This window comes from Lynx canadensis, chromosome B3 (genome assembly GCF_007474595.2).
Source record: "Lynx canadensis isolate LIC74 chromosome B3, mLynCan4.pri.v2, whole genome shotgun sequence".
NCBI lineage: Eukaryota > Metazoa > Chordata > Mammalia > Carnivora > Felidae > Lynx > Lynx canadensis.
In genome coordinates, this window is record NC_044308.2 from 78,509,047 (window position 1) to 78,527,056 (window position 18,010).

The following is an 18,010-nucleotide window of genomic DNA, read 5'->3' on the forward strand; positions in this document are numbered from 1 at the left end:
TACAATGAATTTTCACCTATTTCTTGCCTGCTGGCCTGCCCTATTCCTTTCCTCTTTTCTCTCTTCCTTCATACTCCCTTTCTGCTCACCCACCCCCTTTTCTGTATCAGGCCAAGTCTCTCTCCTCAGGTCAGAGTAACTGTCAGCAACATTTACCATCACTTTCAATCTGTCCCTTTGACTATTTGAGTAGAATCATTTAGGTCAGTTTAAATGCAATCATTAATAGAATGTGTATTCAGAATTTACTCCCTATGACAGGAACTATACTGTTACAGAAATACAAGTTACTATGAGGAGCTCAGCCTACTTCAGGATATCCCATTTTTCGTGAATACTGTTTCAATTATCAGATAGATATGGTTTATGCAAACAGCGCAAGCAACGGATAAAGCAGCTAGGTCAACAGGATGCCATCTGAAGGATTACAGTTGGACCAACTTCATACTGTAAAAATGTATGGCTAAATTTTGTTTCCAAATGTTATGGACATCGAGGGAAACCTTTCATTATGAATCCAGTCATTTTAAGCCGTATGTCAACAGTTTACCATTTCGAAGACAAAATTGGTTGTTTCAAATTGCATTAACATAAAAAAATTTTCTGGCCTTGCTAAGTATTTCCAAATTTCTTATTTTCTGTTGAATGCAAATAAAGGATAATACGGGACCAGTATATTCAATTCTTAAAAAAAGCATATACACTGTCTCTTTTGCTGCCAGTGGCCATTTTAAAATGTAGGTTTTAGGTAGGTCATAGAAACGTTGTAGGTCCTATCAATATCTCAAATAAGTTATTTTTCCCATTGCTAAAGTAAAGTCCACCTGAGGAATTAAGTTTCTGATAGATTTCCTCTTTGTCCATACTGAATTGTATCATTTATATATAACTAATACTTTTCTGTAAAATAAAAATTTTGGTAATTCCCAGTTCTTATTTATTACTGTTTTACATAAACTAGGGGTATTTTTATCTGAAAATTTTAATCCTATTTTTACTACTAAATGTTTACCCAGTTGATAATGCATATATAGTGGGTGTAATTGGTGTGGTTTATAATTATGCATATCCAGATTAAACAAGACAAATGGCAGGGCTGGTAATGACATCATATTAAGAATATAAATGTATTAAAAAATCTATTTAAAAGTATAATTATAAAAAAGGGAATGAGAGCTATTTTAAACTCTTTTCTAGGTATAAATAATCACATTTACCAAAGGGTATTACAGAAATCACATAAGCAAAAGATATTACAAAGTATTATTTAGAGAAACAATTGGAATTCAGACTTCTTAATAACTACTTGCTACTGTTGGCCAAATACAAAATGAGTGTAATCTACCATGATTAATTGCTTGTGTTTTTTTCCCCACTCTGTATAATTGAGAAACAGTGTAATCAATGATATAAATGTAAACTCTATGTATCTTTCATACACAGCCTTAATGGCTTTTATTCTCTCCAACTTTTCCTATACATAAGAGCAAACTGTATTTGCAAAAGATTGGTTTCTATTATTGTTCTTATCCCAGGTGACTTGTAAGTGATTTTTTTTAATCACATCAAGCATAGAAATGTATTTTAAGATGAAAATACACTTTATTTTGATATTCTTAGTGATTAATGTGGCAAATGGGCTTTAAAACATAATGTGCTATACAAATCTAAGAACTTATTATATCTTAATAAAAGCCTAAGTTAAATAAATGATCTGACTTCCTATACTTTGTACCTTTTCTCAACTGCTACAGCTCAAGATTGGCTAGGGAGCTGACTTCTGCCCCACTGACTGACACTCCTCCCCCATCCTTCTACAGAATCCTCGCAGCCCACCAGGAGCACTGCTCAAGAGTCTCTGACATCGGTTGAATGACCCCTTTCTCACCTCCAGTCCTCTCTTAAAACTTCCATTAAAAGAGGTCAAACGCTGACTCCCAGGCTGTTAGTAGCTCCCACCTGAAAGTCACCCAACTTTCATTTACAATCTGTTAGTCATTTGTGATGTATTTTTCAACAGTGCTCTTATTTCAGCTTCCAATTCTTTCAGTGCCTTTTCTCTACCTGCTCGGAGAACTCCCTCTGATTGGAAAAGTTAAGGTGATAGTGAGGAAAGTGTAATTTACTTCCACTTTTAGCCTCTCAGATTTCTTCACTTTCTGGCTGAGAGGTGATGAAACAGCATTCCCAGCGACTATAAAGCTTCTCCTTTCTGCGATTAATAAATTCAGTATCATCCCAGAATACCTGTTTAATATTAAAGAGTTGATAGCAATATGTGCTATCAGGGAAGATCTCTCAAGTAAATACTCTTTCTTTTCCAAAATAAACCTGCATGATTTTATCTCCTGAAATATGCCAGTATGCCATAAATACAGAATATGACACATAAGGAATTATTTCAAAATATTTGTGTTTTCTTATTCCAGGGCAAGTAGGAAAAGCTATAAGAGCATTCAAATAGTGATTGGTATATATGTTATTATTGCAACCAATTTTTCTCCTGATCTAAGATTCATTACTGAAGCACCTAGCTTAAAGTGTTTCCAAAATGAAAGAGCCACCTCTCTGTATAAAAATAATCTCTGTAGTTAGGCCAGCAAAGATAAAATTGATGATGACTCTCAATTGTAAGGCTCCAAAGCCTACACTCGCAGTCAATTGCACTTTGCAACCCATGATCTCCAAGTGCTTTACCAATAAGGGTTATTGAAAGTGTTTCACACAAGAGCAAATACAAGTGACTTATCAAAATCATGGAGCAAATTTCAAACCAGCTCATGAACTCAACTCTCTGTCTCTGCCTCTATTCTTTATATTTATGTTTACGTATGTATTTTAATGTTCACATCTTGATGGCCACCCCATTTTTTTTCCAATAAGGCCTATTTATATCAGCAAGTATTATAAAATCATAGCACGTGGTTATTTATCCATTGTAAAAACCACAGATGTGTGTGTGTGTGTGTGTGTGTGTGTGTATACATTACTCTTTACTTATTTACCACTTCATTAAAATGCCTAGGATTCTGTTTCAGAAATATGGGGAGTAAAAGTCAGGTGCAAGATAGAGTGAATTCTCACATACCTGCCTGGATGGGAAAAGAAAAAGTACGTGGGTAGTCTAAACCTACAAACGTTTTAAGTATTGATGTTTCCCTACGTTTCAATACATTTCGGTGTTTGGATGTCAAAGTATTTGCCTTCTGGACATTAGCCAAACTGAATTTTTATAAGCACACTGTCATGAGTAACAGTGCACTGGCCGGCTTCCCCATAGCCTCTGCTGGCAGTTCCTTCCTCTCTCCTATGCTGGCCAGAAGTGGAATCACCTCATGGACAAAGACACTCGTTCCCTTTCTTTCTAAGTTTGTACTTTTCCTGGCTGATAACCTTTTCTGTAAAGGAAATGGCTTTTATGTATTTTGGTAGCAAGTCTATCTTTAATTCAAGTCCTCTGGGCTAATAAGTGTATTCGAAGTAAGCACCTTTGTCCCAGTTCTACTACAATATATATCCTATTGCACTATTATTACTAATAGTCACGTCTGTATCTCTGTGAGAAGGAACCACATTTATTCCCTGTTGTGATCCTCAGTGCCCTGTACTGTCCCCAGCGTAAGGCACTTGGGGAGAATTTGGAAATGGAGCAAAGAGTAAGTCGAATAATGAATAATCAAGATTTACCTGTGCTCTTGTCTATTTTAGGTCTATTTTCCCCCCGTAACACCTCCAAGGATGACAAAGAGAAAAGCACGCTTTCAATCCATCGCTGATGCCTACTCCACACGTTTGAAGCAGCAGCTTAATATGCTACAAATATGACATTCTTTCTATAACAAAATAAAAACCAAAAGCAAATACTAAAGCCAGTATAGATATTTTACCAAGTGCAACATCGGAGGGGGGATTCCTTACATTTATCTATAGAGAGATCTAGTATATATTTGGTTCGTGACTTCAGTTCGTTATAATGGCAGCAAATGCATGTCTTGTGTTTCCTTTTTTCTTTCTCTTTTCTTTTTTTAATCCTGCAACTGAGGGAACTCTTCCTTCTAACCTTCTACAGGGCGACCAGTCAGCAGACGACTCCAGACTCACATTTCACAATACAAATCCAGGAGCCCAGTGGCCACAGAAAAGCCTTCATTGTTATTAGTTTCAGGACCTCTGGGATATTAATTCATCATGCACCCTCTCATCACTCCATCCATTATGCTTGTCTATACAGCTCACACGGAGAAAAGACCGATGCAAACTCCCGCTAAAGCAATAGCGTGAGATTACCAACACAATTACTTTCAGTGCGGGTAGGGAATTTTCTATACCAGCAGAAATGACTACAATCTCCTCTAGAAATATCCTTGTTGCTGTGGCCTTTTAAAGCTGCTACATAAGTGAGATTAGTAATATTAATGTATTCTTTAGCGAGGTAAGATATTGTGTGTGGAAAATTAAATAGGACCATCCATTTCAGAATTGAAATGCTAAGCTAAAACCTTCTTTTGCAGCCTCATCCTTTTGCTAGAGTGTGGTACACGTGTCAGTATTATAGGAAAGCATCCTGGCTCTTTTTCTTTGTTTGGATCCGGTTTTACAAACAACCGTAGTATCCATTTCCTCGGCCTACAAAATCTGTGAACAGGCAAGGCAGAGAGAATCAGCCATTTTATTCTTCCTTCAAAATGCATGAAAATATCAGCTGCCTTTTCCATGCTTTCATATACAACATGAGTGCACTGATATAAAGCAAATCAGTGTGCCTAGTTAACCAATTAACATAGGGGGTTTCTTCATACTCCCTCCCATGAGTTAACTTGCAAAATTCACTTGTAAAATTCAGAGATTACCAACTAGTCTTTGAATGAACTAGAAATGTAATTTTGTCTCTCACCAATACAGAGGCTTTGTGCTAACAAAGATTTTTCTCTCAACACTGTTTTTCACCCCTTAAAATGAATGGTAATAAGCAGAGGCTGAAGAACAAGCAACTCACTTCTTTTTTGAGACAGAAGCCGAGCGCCATCTGCTGGTTGCAGGTCTCCATGACCGTCTGGGCATCGTGTAATTCAGAGAAAAAGACAGATTTTAAGGGTTCTCGGGTTGTTTTTAGCAGTAAAAACCAGTCTTGACTTATGCGAGAAAACCAATGAGCACTAACTTCATTATGGAGTAGGATAATACCCTAAGGGCAATGATCCCCACAAAAGCACATTTCTACATCACTGAATGTATTCTCATTCTGCTTGGCTGTTTGCAAGTTGCATTGTTAAATTACAGTTCTCTGCATTTCCTTTGGAGAGTAGGCAGTAGGGGTAGAGAAGGAAGGAACATTTTACCGGACCTTCTCCCTATGTAAGTGGATATTAATAACCCTAACTCGAGAATCCGTTTTTCACAAATTCTTTAATCTATTGAACTACTCACATAATCAAAATATTAGAATGTCACTACTGTCTACAGAAAAAAAAAATTCAGAATGCTATCTTACTGGCACTATTACATCTTTTTTTTTGGATGTTTTATCTTGTCTATATAGTCATTGTCAACCATGGACTGAGAGTCCTGCTACAGTTTTGTGTACTGAATTTGCATTTTCATTATATTTCACACCAAAGAATTCTGTTCTTCATCTTTAGCAAAACAGCTATACAACCATATAAACAAAACACTTTATCCCACATCCCTCACATAGAAGCATGGTTAAAACAAACTGTGTAAAATGAGATTTATTTGTTGGCTCATTCCTTATGTTAGCCTAAAAGGAAAAAAAAAAAAAAAGTCCTAGATACATCAACACATTAAGAAACAGAAATTAGGCAGAAAAACGACTTTTAAATAAATGTTTGAAAATAAAAGTTATAATTTGTTTTTCGGTTGCTTTTCCAAAGGAAACTTCTAAGGATAGGGGTGGGGGCAAGGAAGCCATAGAAAGCTTTATATCTCAACAAGAAAAATCATTCTTGCAATGGCTTTACTTTGCTATCATTTCAGAGTCCAAACCTGTCATAATAAATGCAACCATAAATCCACGGCCAGTGACTGAACCTATCAGCTTCACAAGGAAGCATTTCCAAACCATAAATATCGGTTGATTGAAAGCCAAGGTCAGGTCTTCATGAGGATTTATAGAGCTATTTAAGGAAACTGTCTAAGACTTAATCCCAATGAACAAGAACCATTTCCACAAATGTGAGTACATCTTACATGGAAATATGTGAATAAATAGAAAAGCACATAATAGAGTATTTAAGCTTTATTATCTCCATTTTGTGGACAAAAGGCAATGGAGAGGAATATAAACAACAACTTAAAATACCAGAAGTAAAGATAGAAGAAATAGGACGATAGGACTGCTCAAGGAGAGAACCAGAGTCTTTTTCTGGGAAGTCATACTGTGAGGGTCCACTCATCCCTGCCGTCTTCAGTCACGAATTCCTTGTCTTACCAGGTCAGTCTTCACTTCTTCATGAAAGTCTTGACTGACCTCCGTGACTAGGTCAAATTGCCCTATTATATGCTCCACAGCACTTGTAACTCAACTTCAGAGCCCTTATCATAAATGCAGTTTTAGGCGATTATTTGATTAATTTCTGTCTCTCCGATTGAACAGGAGGCTTCATAAAGGTAGAATTCTATCCTGAATGGCAACATTGTGTCTAGAATTTTTTCTTAAAAAAAAAAAAAAGAATCTCAAAGGATAGGTGCTTACTAAGTGAGTGAATTAACGAGTAAGTGGGGGGAATCAGAATTTGTTTGACAGTGGTAGCAAGTTTATATGGTATTTGGATTCTTGTCTTAGTGTATTCTATGCTGAGTTCTTGCTCCCAAACTACAAATGAAAAATTTGACAGTAACAAGTGGAATTGAGCCAAATTCTCAGGAATGTACGATGCCCATTTGAAATTAATTAAGTTCTTGAGGAAGCCTTGTAAACAATCTCAGGTCATTAAGTTGGTAGCATCCTCATGTTCCCACACATTGCACGGTGCTCCTTTTCAATCTTTCCCCGACCGTAGCACGTCAAGTGGCTGGCTTCATTTTTTTCTTTTACTTGCTAATACTATCCATAATGAAATTTCTGTTTAGGTTAAATGTTTGCTCATCTCAACTCAATGCTCTAAACAGATGAGTGACAAGGGTATATGCAGGAAATACTGCTTGCACAGTCCTAAGTATGAGGGTAGGATAGTGGTAAACAATGAAGATTCAGACAGCATTTTTAAAGCTGAAAGAGAAGGGGATTACATAGGAGGGAAAAAGTATATCATATAACAATTATTGCAGGAAATATTTTCCCAGATACATTTATTGTCTGTGTGGGCTCCTGTACATTGGTGAGAGGTAAAATAGAGTTATTCCCTTAGGAACCAATCAAAAAAAGTATGAAAGCCACGGGGCTTACGCGAGGGTCAGCAAACTTTTTCTGTAAAAATCCAGATAGTAAAAAATGTTACATTTTGTGAGCCATACAATCTCCATTGCAACAACTAGACTCTGCTTTTCTAGTGTGACAACAGCCATAGACAATACATAAACAGGTGTAGCTGTGTTCCAATAAAACATTTTTTACAAAAACAGGCAGTCAGTGGATTTGGCCCACAGGCTAGAAGATCAAAAGAAATGAGGCTCTTTCCACTTAGACACTCTGCAAATGAGAAACAATAGGTATAACTTGATACCAAGAAACTGCTCCATCAGTCATAAAGTGATTCACATTTGAACAAATGGGGACAGAATGGGACAATGTCCTAATATGCTCTCTACCCTTTTAATGCCCTTTTAACAATGTCCTAATATGCTCTCTACTTCTCATCTTCCATTTTACCTTTTCTGACTCAACATTCTACACCAGCCTCCAAAGATTTTCCTAAATAATTCCAACTTTTCCCTACTGAAAATCCTTTAAATTTCTTATTTCCAATTTAGTTCTTTAGTCTACTTCATGTGCTTTTTTTCACCCATTTAATATGCCTGCCTTCTTTCTCTTCCAACTGATCCTCATCAGCATTTCACAACTAATGATATTATCTCAACTGGGCCCTCAGTGCTTCCCAGATTCATTTACCAGACTTTACTCATTCTCTGGTATATAGCCTATGACTTTGAGGCTGCTCAACACACTGTGAAAATGAATAATACTAAAACAAACCTACAAATATGCAACCCTAGCTTTTCTGTGTCTCTATCTCTCTGGAGGTCTTGGTTGTTGAGAACTCCATGTTGGAAAAAATTCAACTGGCTCAAGATAATTACTTATAAGGCAAATAACCAGCAAGATGCTCTGAAGATTACAGTCACACATCAAGGATAATAAATGACACAATTTCATGGACCTTGGAAGGCTCACATGAAAATGTGTCAATGTCTGTTCTATGGTGTTAGTCAGAAGGCCTTAGAAAGGATCCTAGAAAGACCACATGAGAGAGACAAGAAACGGTTCCTTCTGCAAAGCCTTTAGAAAGTAGCTGTTTTGGACAAGTGTTCAAGGAACTAATTAAGGTTATCTCATAAAGAATAGAAGTTCTGTGAAAAGATAAATATGGCTTTCCTTAACTCAAAAGAGCTAAGGACCTCAGTACAATCCTTTCCTCGTATATAAAGAGCCAACAATAAAGAACCAGTTTTAAGAGTAAGGAAACCTTTATGTATCTCAGGTTGGGTCTCCCAAAGCCAATTTCAAAAAGACTTGATCAGAAAATCTTTTCAGAAAAGATTTAATTTGTATTAAATTAATTTCTACTAATTTTGGCTGAATTTCTACTACTAAAAAGCTTCATTTCTAATGATTCATTTCTACTAACTTAAATTCTATTGATAATTGTAATATATACCTCCCCCCAAATCCCAAGATTATCGTGATATTTAACTATAGGTTTCCAGATTATCCAACACATAAAACAAAGCTATTATAACCACGATCAAACTCTTCTTCAAAACATTTAGTTCAAAGCCCAATAGGTAGGAGGAAACCAAACCTCAGAGTTATAAAAGGCTTGGTTTTTCTGTAATAGTTGTACATTAACCAGCTATTTCTATGATGATAATGCATAACAACCTCAAAATCTCCACTAGAGATTTTAAGCCACTATGTATAGCCTGCTCATGAATCTCAGGTTTCCTGGGGCAGCTCTCCTCCCGGAAGTCCACTTCAGGTCTACTCCAAGTGACTCTTACTCCAGGAGCCTGGCCAAAGGAACACAACGACACAGTGCTCTTCTCATGGTACATGACAGGAGCATGAGATAAAGGACAGAGACACACAATGCTTCTGCAAGTCCACTCAGCACAAGCACACTGAATTTTCCCCCATCTCATTGGACAAAGTAAGTCACATGGGCAAACTTCAAGTCAGTGGGCTGAGGAAATACGCTCCACCCACAAGGAAACCTCAACAAGGCTGTGGAATGATGATAGACCAGGGATACCACCAACCAGAGGTTGCACAGAAAATCTATCAAAATAGATTTTATGTAAGACCATGATGTGAATACCCCATTTTTATGAAAGACTTTTGTGAAAAAAGAATATAAAAACACGTGTCAGGAAGGCACCAACATGACAAATTGCCATGAAAGCCAAAGGATTGTGTATTTGATAATGACAACTCCCAGGAGCACGCAAAGCAGACAGTTGTTGCAGCGTGTAACGCCTTCAGCCTGAACTAGTGTATAGAGAAAGGAGAAGAAATGTAATTTCCATTTTACTGGGAAACTTCATGACAGATTTGTTTTTTAAAAAAAGGAAGAAAGAAATAAAAATGGTTTCAAGATATATACACTAATGACTAGTTAAGAGAGCCATTTGGGCACATAAAGAGATGTCACATTCAATTTGAAACACACAGAATTTGAGGTGTCAGATCATTTACATGGATTTTTCCTGAAAACATTTGGAAAAAAAGTGGATTTGAAGTATGGGCCAGAGCTGAAGATGTAAAAGTAGGAATCAGGAATCCGAATGTGCTAATTAAAGCTGTGAGCATAGATGATGCCATTAAAGAATTAAAAAAGGGGGAAGAGAATAAACCCAGACAGAGGTCTCAATGACATCCAGCCTTGGAAGTGGAAGCAAAGAAATCTAACACAAACGAAAAAGGGAAGGAATTATCTGTTGCAGAATGAATGTGCCGCCTCAAATTCGTATGTTGTAACCCTACCCCAAAATGTGCTGGTATGACAAAGTGGAGCTTTTGAGAGTAATTAGGATTAGATAAGGCTGTAAAAATGCAAAGCCCGGCAATGGGATTAGTGCCTTTACAGAATTCATGAGAAAGTTTGCTTCCTTTTCCCCTGTATCCACCAGGTGAGGATGTACCTATGGATGTATGTGCAACGCAGAAGATGTCTCTCCCCAGAACTTGACCATGTTGGCGCCCTGAGGTTGGATTTCTAGCCTCCAGAACTGTGAGGACTCCATTTCTGCCTTTTTATAAACCACACAATCAACAGTGTTTTGTTATGGCAGCCCCAACTAAGACACCAGTCGAATGAGTGTCTCGTGAGACACACGGGAAACAGACTCAAGGTCCAGCTGTGTCATCAGACACACCAGGATGTTGAATCCTAACACCGCCAAGTTCCGGGACACCGCAGAAGGGACTTCCATGAGCTTCAGTCTCCACACAAAATGGACCACAGCATCTATTTCACATTGACATTTATACATGTAATTCCTTTTCATTAAACAATGGTTTTACTACTGTATTCATTTGCAAACAAACAAACACACACAAAGCAGAAGCAGACCTATAAATACAGAGAACATACTGATGGTTGCCAGAGGGAAGGAGGTGGGGAGATGGGCAAAATGTGGGAAAGGGAGTGGGAGATACAGGCTTCCAGGTGTAGAATGAGTAAGTCATGGGGATAAAATGCACAGTGTACAGAATACAGTGTTGTAATGATACTGTAATAGTGTTGTATGGTGACAGATGGTAGCTACACTTGTGAGCAAAGCATAGTGTATAGAGAAGTTAAAACACTGTGTTGTACACCTGAAACTAATGTAACACTGGCTCTCAACTATACTCAAATATTTTTTTTTTAAATCTAGTGGTTTTAGATTCTGAAGGTGAAACAACAACTAAGACTTTGTCCCAACTGTTCGTTCCACCACAAGCACTCACTATAGAAAACAGTGAACACCAGTACAATAGTTAACAAGTGTCCAGGTACCTTGTACTGATGTGACATGTTCCCCTTCTCATTTTTCTCCTTAATTTCAGCTTATCCTTTAGATATCAGTTGAATTGAAAGCCTTCCCCAACTCTCAATCTGAATTACACAACTTACAAATCTCTTTCAAAGTACCCCATTCTTTTTCTTAATAGCACCGATCTTCACTTATTTATTATATGCTTCTATCATGTCTGTCTCCCCTACTAGCCAGCCAAAAATAAAATTCATACCATTTGTGACACTACCTCCTTGTCATGATAGGATCATGTTATGACAGTGCTATCAGATGTAAATCCTCTCGACTTCCCACTTTATTATATTATTTACATTTTCACTTTCTTCCCTCCTAGAGTAGTATTTTTACTTTTAATTAAGGTTGATTCTTCACATTCCTCCCATGTGCTCTTTAAGTTATCTAAGACTTTATCATCTCTCTTCTCCCTCTCTCTTTCTCTCATTTTCAACCTCTCTATTCCTGGGTCCTTCTACAGAGATTAAGAACAAGCCAAATCTTTCTCATCTCAAAATAATTTCTCCTCTCACCTTTCTGCTGTCCAGGTATATGTGCTTCTTTTGGTTATGAGCACAGAACCACTCTTCTCGAGATCGCTCCAGGATTCCCAAACCCTGTTGCTAATTACTGATTACCCGTCACTCCCCAGTCCAGTCCAGAGACGTTCTATCCAGAATCATTTAACGGAATTGTTTTGGTAACAATCACCAATAATTTTGATTAAAACAGAAATACAAATCTTTCATTTAGCTTTCTTAATCTTACGGTGACTTTTGATATTCAAGTACACTATTCTTAAAACTTTATTTCACTTGTCTTCTGTGATGTCCCTCTCTCCTGCTTCTCCTCCCATATGTCAGATAGTTCCTATCCACCTCCTTTTCCTGATTTATCTAGATCTACATATGTGTTCTTTCATATTGCTAAATACCAGAGCTCTGTTTCTTTTTAATTTCAAAGGTTCTTTCTGAACTACACACTGGTGTCCCAGACACAAAAATGTGCCATGGGTGTTTTCAAATAAGGAATGAAGTTAGAGCTGCAGTCCAGAAATTGCACATAAATCTACAACCTGTTCTATCTACATGTTCTTAACAATTATCAAGCACATAGCATCAAATTATCATGTAAAAACAAACCCATATTCATACTTAACTTCATTACTATACTCTACATCTAATCTCTAGACCCATATGTTCAATGTCTATTACATACATGTACCATAGTTGCCTCAAAAATCTATATTCAAACTGAAATCAAATTTTCTACCAAAATTTTTCTTTCTCCTGTATGCTTTAGCTCAGTAAATGGACCACCAGTACCCCCAGGAAGCAAAATTAAAAAGCTGGGAGTCCATCTAAGGTCTTACTTCTTTCTCTCTATACTTCTGACCAGTCACAAATCTAGTTTATTAGACTTCCTTACTATCTCTTATACTGACTATGCTGGCCACGGGCTATTTTTGCTTTCCCACCCAAAATATAACAATCATCATCTTCGATACCAAGAAAGCCATGGGTCTAAAGTATTCAACATTGGGTTTGGCAGAAAAGGGGTCAACTAGAGAAAATCTTCAGCTGATTGATGGAGTCAGAATCCAGATCATAATGAATGCAATAGGCAAAAGCCACACTTGTGGGACATTGTGTGTCAATGTAAATCAAGGAATTTGGTAGCCCCTGAAGTTATGTAAAATAAGGAAACTTGATTATATGTCATTTTGTATATAAGAGGTAAATATTAGTGCCTAACCTGTTTTAGATTTTTAAAGATCTTATTCCAGATACATTTTCCCAATTAGATGTGTATATACATAAATCTGCAAATACTAACTTATTCAGATCTAAAATGCTATGATAATTGTGGCAAAATATAAACTACAAAGCTTAAATTCATACTCCCTCTGAGACTTTATTAGAGTTTACTAGTAAGTGAATCTGGTCATTGCTATTATTGTCCTAGTACCTACTATGTTCCAGGCACATTGCTACATAAGGGATTATTCTGCTTAATCCCTACAAAACCTTGTCAGCTATTGTTTTAGTACTATTATTGTCTCATGAAGAGAAGAAAACTTAGAAAGCTATAACTTTCCTTGATACAGAGTCAATGTGAAGTTCTAACAACTCAACCTCTGAAACACCGCTCACATCTATTTTGATATTTTAATTTACCTTATTTGTTTTATATCAGCATTTCCATTTTAGTATAATAAAGCAGCATTAATCTTAAACTATTTATAATTACTATTTTGATTAAAACAGACTAATCTTTATTCTAATTTTTTTTCAATTTTTTTTTCAACGTTTTACTTATTTTTGGGACAGAGAGAGAGAGAGAGCATGAACGGGGGAGGGGCAGAGAGAGAGGGAGACACAGAATCTGAAACAGGCCCCAGGCTCTGAGCCATCAGCCCAGAGCCCGACGCGGGGCTCGAACTCACGGACCGCGAGATCGTGACCTGGCTGAAGTCGGACGCTTAACCGACTGCGCCATCCAGGCGCTAAAACAGACTAATCTTTATCGTAATTGTCTCCATCTCTTCCTCCCTGTTAAAATTAGTCCAATATTACTATATACATTATCATGCTACTCATTTTTCTGTATCCACTACTCAAACTTCATAAAATATAGGCTCCAAATAAGCAGACACATTTTCTTTCTCAATATACTGTAACGAAGATCCAGGCATGACCCCTGAAGGTACTCATATTTGTATATTTTTAAATTATTAATTATCAGCTCTAATAATATCAGAAATATAGACTGAGGTCAATTAGATAAACACATAAGTAGGTAGGTAAATGGATAAGCCATGATATTCTAAAAAACTGGTGGTATTAATTTATCTGAATAAATTAGCATAATTCTATTATATAAACCTCTTACTCATCCTTACTTCAGATGTGATGGATGGTAGGTTCCCTACAGACCTTTAAACAATGGAGCAAAAATATTAGCTATAATATTCTCTCACAGGTTAAAAAAAAAGCATGATATTTCCACATGGCACTTAATTTCAGAACCACCTTATCCATTTTGAGAATCACCCACATTTCCAAATAGCACCAGCCCCCACCCTCACATCACTCTTCCCTGTTAAGAAAGTCATCAGCTCCTGAACATTTTAACTGGTTTTCTTCTGGAAGGACCAGGACTCCTGGAGGGGAATCAACACAACCAAAGTAGCACAGAGTGAAACCTAATTTCTCTTGCAGGTGTCAGACTCAGAGAGATTTGGGGCACTTGCCTAGCTGGAGCTGAGTTGTCTATGACAGTAAATAGCCTGGCACAGCAGTGACTACACAGTGCTATCTGTTTTTACTCTGTGCCTTGTGTGGGTTGGGAGTTTTCATTTCATACTGCATTTGCACCTGCTGAGTGATGCCACAGAATGGCAATACTCTCCATCTCCTAACATGTAGGAAGCAGCTCATTATGTGTAGCAGTGGCACCCATGCCACTCATCAAGGCCCAGCCTAATCCTTGTTTTGGGACGTGTAGCTATCTTCCTTTTACAGTCTTGGATAGGTGATAAAAGGAAAAAGGAACTACAATTTGATTAATAAGAGTACAAAACAAAAAGGAACATGCAATTCAATCTCTGTTTTTAAATTACATACTCACTCAAGCTATAGTTTTCATCAATGCTCTTTTGGGGAAAAAAATATCCTCTAAACATGGAGAATAATTAACAGATACTCAAGAGAGGGAGAAATGAGAATCACACTTTTAAAAGTTTGGGAACACCCAGGTTTTGACCTGTATGATAGATATTTTTAATCTAAATATTTACCAAACATGTAAACATGATTTAAAAACATGAGCACATTAATGTTCACAACAACCTAACTATATTTAGAAGTCCCACCTTTTACTCAGGATATTCTCAGATTCACTGGTGGAAAAGCATGCCTGGAATATTAAACACTGCTTTATATGTAGGCTTGGTGGAAAATATGTATCACATTAAAATTAAGTAAATTCTGGGGAAAAAATCAGGAATGAAACAGAGAACCCAGATTTATAAGTCATGCCTTCAAAGAGACAAAAAGACATCTCGGTCTCTTGAATGAGTCAAGTTAACCCATCATTTTAAAGCTACATATATAATAACCTTAAGGGAAACAAGACAAACACCTAAAAATTAACAGACACACGTAAAGCACATGTGTTCTGTTCAGAGAATCAATTTAAAAGCATGTTAACACAATCTACAAGTAATTGAGTCCAATCCATTATATGATTAATAGTATAAAGAAAGGTATTGACAGAGTATATAAAATATATGACTGTGTAACAGATAATAATTAAAAGATGATTTGGGGAACAATGGCATAGAGTAGATTTAGACCTTGTGCAAAAAGGTCTGGGAAGGAGACAGGGGTGTTAATAAATACCATGCTGAATTTCTTTCTTCTTGTAAAGATGATCTGTCTTTAGAGACTTGAACAATCTGTAAAATGTACCTATTTTGATGTTTAGTGATTATGTAGAAGCCAATTCACTGCTAATCACAAGATTTAAAATAAACTTTTAAAAAATTAACACAAAATAGCTGCTGTAAATGCAAATGTCTCTTCACCAATGCATTTTCTTTTTTTCAATCCTACGGAGAGTGAATCTCAAACATTTGTAGATTCAAGTCTTATAAGAAGAGTATAGTTAGGTAATAGGAACATTCTAGTTAATGAAATATTAACTGAATGTTCTGGCAGAATTTCATAAAACTCCACCAAATGTCAATTATCAATATTAAGGAGTTAGAATTAAATAGAGTGTAAATATAGTTTATGACAAACTGCTTATAATTGAAACTGTCTTTGATGATTCAGAAGATGCCTCATCACCTTGAAGTCCTTGGGAGTATCATTATAGGTTGTTGTGTACTGAAAATGAGTTTTAGTATGTTATCATATTTAGCTCCATTGACTCGTTCATTCTTTGAACAAGGGTTTACTGAAGGCCTGGTCTATCTCAGGCATTGAGCTGGTCTGTGCAACAAATAGCTATGCTGACTTTTCCCTGACCCTACCTTCAATGACTTGACACTCTAACACTGACAACAAATGGAAACTTGAATTCATTAATGTAGTTTTATAGGCTTCAAGGAATGTTAAATCATATACCCTCTTCAAGAAGACTCACACCAACACATCACAACCATCACCACTTGTGGTAAAATTCTGGCTGTGTTTCATGAACAAGTTGATTAGGGAATTTCACTGAATATTCTGAAACATCCCAGATACAGTTATAGCAGGTTTATTAAAGTATTAAATCATTTTTGCTATGCCTAATATAATTCTTTCACCCTTTTCAATGAAGTTGTTCTTTTTTGCTTAGGGACTTTTGCTGAGCTGAAAGCAAAAGCTTTTTTGAGAATAAACATTTGTCACTGCCTTTTGTAAAAGTTTAAACTCTTTGAAGAGATTAATGCAAGTGTTCTAGATAGGAAAGGGACAAAATGGATTCTTCTGAGGGTCACAAGAGAGAAAAAAAGATGGCCCTGAAATTAGGAAAAGTTAAGGAAGTCTGTACCAGTGTTAGGGCGGTGGGGGCAGGGGGAATGTGTGTGTGACAGTTTTCAGGACATGAAAGCTGTGTGGTGCACAAGATCCACCTGTGGCACCAAAACCTAAGACTGGGAAACCTGGGGAGCCATAGAAGCTGCCCACCACTGGTGTCTCCGAAGTAATCAGTGGGGACCTGCAACTAGAGGAGAAGCTACCATGTTTCAGTATTTGACAGAAACCAGGGAATTTGTACAATTTTGCAAGCAAGAGGAACTCTCAGTAACTGAAGTTAAACTGCCCTCAGGAAATATTTAAGTTGATTTAAAGAAAATGATGTAATATAGCTCATGCTCATCTGAGTTCGTAGGCTAAAATTTATTCTTTCTGGAGTCATAACTTATTTCTTCTGCTTTCAGTCAGTCCTTAAAAAGAATAATGTATTAACCATGTGGCGCTTATTGTTTTGTTTTTATTTTTTTAGTAGTCAGTGCATGCTGACTTCTAGCAGTCATGCAAGCACATGGTACAAAATTAAGACTTGGAAACATTAAAATAATGTTTTCCCAGAACAAACCCATAGTTAATGATGAGGACATTAAATCCAGAGAGAAATTAAGTCTTTCTTTCCTGTGATGCCAGTTGTGGAATCACTAGTTGAATACTTTGGTCACAGTCTTACCATCTATTGTGTGGGTGTATTTACTTGCTCATGGTATTCTTAAATTCTTTTTACATATACTTAAATTAGGGTACCTATTTATTATTTTGTGTATGATCATGTTGGAAATATGACTTTCCAGACAGCTTTTCCTGTTGACAACACAGTTGCTAAATCTAGGAAGCTTGAAATGAGCTATAACTCTGTGTTGTAGTAAACAGAATATTATAAAAGAACTCTGTTCATGGCATACGTTTCAATAGTCCTCTGTTTTAGACAGTTCCTGTAGTAAGCATATAAGTAACATATTTGGAAATAGATCTAAACCTTAAGTATACTTACTAACAGCTACAGAAGTCAAGAAATAAGTTTATTGTAAAGGCAATAGGGACTCATTGTTTACATGCAGAGAGGAAGGGCAAACAAAATTCTCAACTATCCATGAGCTCTAACTATTGGTTGCAATACACCTAACAACAATCCCAAGAGGGTTGAGAAGGAAATGACCACTTTAGGGTGTGGTTTAGAGACAACTCTGACTGGTGTTGCCACAGAACTGTAGTGGTATTACCAAAGTAAACAGCGGGAGTGTCCAATGCTCCCCAAAAGGAAAAGGAGGTAGAATGGCTGCCCTGAATTGTGA